Source organism: Rhipicephalus microplus, chromosome 3, assembly GCF_043290135.1.
Source record: "Rhipicephalus microplus isolate Deutch F79 chromosome 3, USDA_Rmic, whole genome shotgun sequence".
In the NCBI taxonomy this organism is placed as follows: domain Eukaryota; kingdom Metazoa; phylum Arthropoda; class Arachnida; order Ixodida; family Ixodidae; genus Rhipicephalus; species Rhipicephalus microplus.
The window spans coordinates 116,300,786-116,304,771 of NC_134702.1; the positions used below are offsets into that span (position 1 = coordinate 116,300,786).

At 42.1% G+C, this 3,986-nt stretch overlaps 1 long non-coding RNA gene across 1 annotated transcript; it reads left to right on the forward strand.

Moving 5' to 3' along the window:
• The first annotated feature begins 498 nt into the window (after window positions 1–498).
• LOC142803303 (uncharacterized) lies at window positions 499–3,702 on the forward strand. Its single transcript, XR_012894045.1, has 2 exons — window positions 499–630; window positions 3,520–3,702. It is a non-coding gene; the product is annotated as an uncharacterized LOC142803303 (long non-coding RNA).
• Window positions 3,703–3,986: the final 284 nt, after the last annotated feature.

Genomic DNA, 3,986 nt, shown 5'->3' on the forward strand with positions numbered 1-3,986 from the left:
CAATGATCCACCATGGCAGACAATATGAACGCTTTTCTTTACAATTGGGTGCACGAATTTAGCCGGGCAAGCATCATAAATATATCAGGAGGGTATCAGACCTCACGTGAGACGGCAGATTTGATGTTCCCCAATCTCAAGAGAAGCTTCAAAAGTGATTCTTTTCTTGGTGTTTCTGCCATCTAACTCGGGATTTCAATGTCTTTTCAGGACTGGTTACTATGCGGGAGCTTCTGCAGTATAAAGAGTTTTTTCGCTCTGTAAATGAACAATGGAAAAATATTCTGAATATTATAAATAAGACGACTGAAACCACGAATTGGTTCATTTTTCACCTGGTCTTGTCTCACTATTTTGCGGACAGACGCTGCACGTAACCTACCCAGCCAAGTTAGGATATAGGTCAAAGCTTTCTCGGTAAACAACGTGCAGAATCAACATAAAGCAATTTTAATGTCAATTTTTAACATGCTACCCTTGCTTCCTTTACAGGTAAAAGATTCTACTCACTTGTTCACCTTGCTACGCCTCACCGTTCAATATATACAATATGACAATCAACTTTCTTGGGAGAAAGCAGCAGGAATGTACCATGCTTGTTTGAATTTCGTCACGGCGTATGAGCCTGAGGTGATTGTGATTGCTCTTTTTTAAGATGAAAGTGTTTGCCGCCATGGCCCACAAAGACTTCGATGACGTATTTTGTCACCGAAGTGACGTAGACAAAATACGCACGATCAGACGTGCGCCAAGGTTAAACTTTGATGTCCCTAAATGCATACGCTTTTTATATCCACCATAGTCCTCTCAGTGTTCTTGGTAAAATTCAGTAATGCATCGTGCCATGGCATCCGCGATTAGGTTCTAATGGGAAGAAGATGTGCAATTTTGTCAACGCCAAACACACCCCCATGTGGTGATCATACCCCAAGCGTTGGTGTCACTCATCGCATTCATTCACATTAAAAAATCGCTCGCCACCCACGCTCTACGCACGAAAAATCATGGCCGGTCAACAGAAAAAACACAACACGCAATTCATTTCCCTCCAGTTTTCCGTGCTATTATTTAACTCCAATATGCCATGAGTTGGCGACCTTAGCCCAAGGTGAACGTCAAATCAGGCGCGTTCTTTTGGCTGTCGCATCGCTTTCTCTGGTTTCGCACTGACCTATATTTACAAGAGTCTTCGAATCATTATTTATAGATGTTAATTGTCAAGATGGAGATGTATTACTATTCGTTAACGTGGCACGTTAAGGGGTGTTACAGCTGTCAAACACCAAGAGACCTTGCGCAAGCTCTGATATATGAATCTACAGTAAACAATCAACTACTTCTGTAAGGTTTCCTTTTGTGTTTCACCGATTCTTAAAACGAATGGATCAAGCATAATTTTATACCAAACACTTTTCGAAGAAGTGCATAATCGAGTGAGATATGCATAGAAACTATATTCTGGAGTCCACAATGGTATGAGAGACAAGCAGCTGTGAAGCACTTTGTGAGTACCGTTTAATCCACCTACTTCAGTGGCGTAGCGGTGACCCACAGCTTACCGCCAAAAGCTCACGATTTCCATCCCGCATATAGTGGTTGCACATGGATGCAGGGGAAAATATGGCGACGCATGGGCTCGGGGGTTCAAACGCTAGTAAGAGACAACGGGTCGTAGAAATTATCTCCGAGCAGGATTCAGCTACTTAAGGCGTTAAACTCATAAAACTATTTCGAGCGAAGACATACTGAGGGAACTTTTTTTTCTAAAAAGGAAAGAATATAAAAAAGATGCGTGCCAGTTTCGGAGGTGATAAGGCGTAGAACGCAAAGCGACGGGCAGGTGCCACCACCATGACGTCGTAGCAAAGCGTCGGAAACACCTTTTTGAGCATCGCGTTGCACTGTCAGCGCAGCGCGATTAAATGCTACGTTTCTTAGAGTTCCTTTTGTGTGCCTCTTCTAGTAAAAAGGCAGACATAGAAAACATAGAAGCGTTGTTGTGGCGCTTCAGATATGCGCCATAATTGGTTTTCAATTGACAATCGCACAACTCTGAACGCTAAACCTTGAGCAATATTGGTGGGTGCTGCGGATGGGGTTGGCCGTTCGGTGCCGTTAGAGGTATCGTTAGGGCAGACAAACAAACAAATGTACAGACAGACAGACAGACAGACAGACAGACAGACAGACAGACAGACAGACAGACAGACAGACAGACAGACAGACCAAAATTTTCCGTTGGAGGTTCCCAAGAAAGACTATCGTCTTTAAATGTAGCATAAAACTAACAATTATACTAAAGAGTTGATTACAACCTCAAAATGTAGGCAAACGTCACCTCCCGGTGCCACCCCCCCCCTCAAAAATTATAGTGGCGTTCTTGTTTTGAATCTGCGCTGGAGGGTCATCGAACATGGTTTCCGTGCTCAAAATAAGTACGTCTGGGCCTCTAGTGTAGCTACCATATTTACTATAAGGTTAAAGTTTGTTGTGCCTAAGTAAAATATTTCGTTTGGCTGAGCAAGGGTGCACAAATTTGTGCTGAGGTTGGCAGGAAGTTCATGTTTTCAACAGACAACCTGTAAAACTATGCTGTCTACGTAACAGAAGCATCTAGCTGAAATACAGGGAATGTGGTTGACGTCAAAAATATAAACAAGTGTGGCTTGAATGTTATCATTGTCCACTGTTTGGGAGAATGAATTTCTCCAAGCACAGTATCAAAGAAAATGCCTTCAGGTAGGCAAGCAACTGCTAAGAATGAAGCTTTCAGCTACTCTTAGGCTTTAACCGACGGTTTTAATGCTCCAACAGTGAAAGAAAACCTACGCCGTGTTTTCTCGTGCGACTATTGCGTACAGAACAGATGGGTCTGCAGAGTCTAAGCTACTTTTTTTTCAGATAGCGCATTTAGGAGGCACTGAGACATTGTTAGCTTTCAGTACTCGAGGAAAGAGAGCGTGTTCGTGGAATTTAGAGCCATGTATTTTTTCTTGTCTTGTTTACACTTGACTGCTCTGAGCAACTGAGAGAAGTGCTAAAACTTTTTGCGCACTCTAAGCAACAACAAAGTCAAATGCCATGGTAGGTGTCGTCACGTATATGGTGTTGTGCGCGACGGGCAAGCTCCATTGTAATCTGCCCTATGGCTACAACTTTAATGGCGATAATCAACAGACCTCAAACTACTACATGTGGCGTAATCATCAATGTTTTGCCGTAATGGTAACGATAGTGATAATATTTTATTTACAGTTAACATGGTACAGAGGTTGCTGGAGGGCAAAGGCTAAAGGCAAACAGCCTGTTGTGCATGCTGTTTTCCACGCATATTCCCGTCACATATGCGTATTACAGTCATTCTTCTGTAGCTTTTACAGATCATTCTTAATAGAAGACTCTAAATTTTCCACGGAGCTGGTATTTCCGACGGATATTGTATTTTGCGCATGTGCGAAACTCTCCGTCTAGAACGCGGAATGCATTGTGTCAATGATTTTTTTGTATTTTTGATTGCAGACGAAATATCTCGTCGAGTGGTTAAAAGCAATGGATCTGGACATTTTACACCGTAGAACACTGATGAAAGTTGACCCGGTCAAGATGATGGTGCGCGGCTCTCTTGAGTTTGGAGTGCCAGCCATCATTTCTATTTCTTTTCAGCCTATGGAGTTTCGAAATAACAAGAGAATAATGCAGGTATTTCACGAGTAGTCATTGAATGTACATCAGGAATAGCGAGAACGGCGTCGCACGAGGCCCTTAAGAAGGCGGAGTGGTGGTAGTTTACATGAACATATATCACTGTCCCATAAAAGAGTAATATGTGTTCATGTAAACAAATATAAATTATTCCTTGAAAACACAACTTTATAGAATTACATTACTTCAAACTGACATTATGATTCCTGGTCTCTCTTCCGTGATGTTAGAAAATGTATGTTACATTTTCAATTTGATCAGTTTTATCTGTGTGTTTCTGTCCT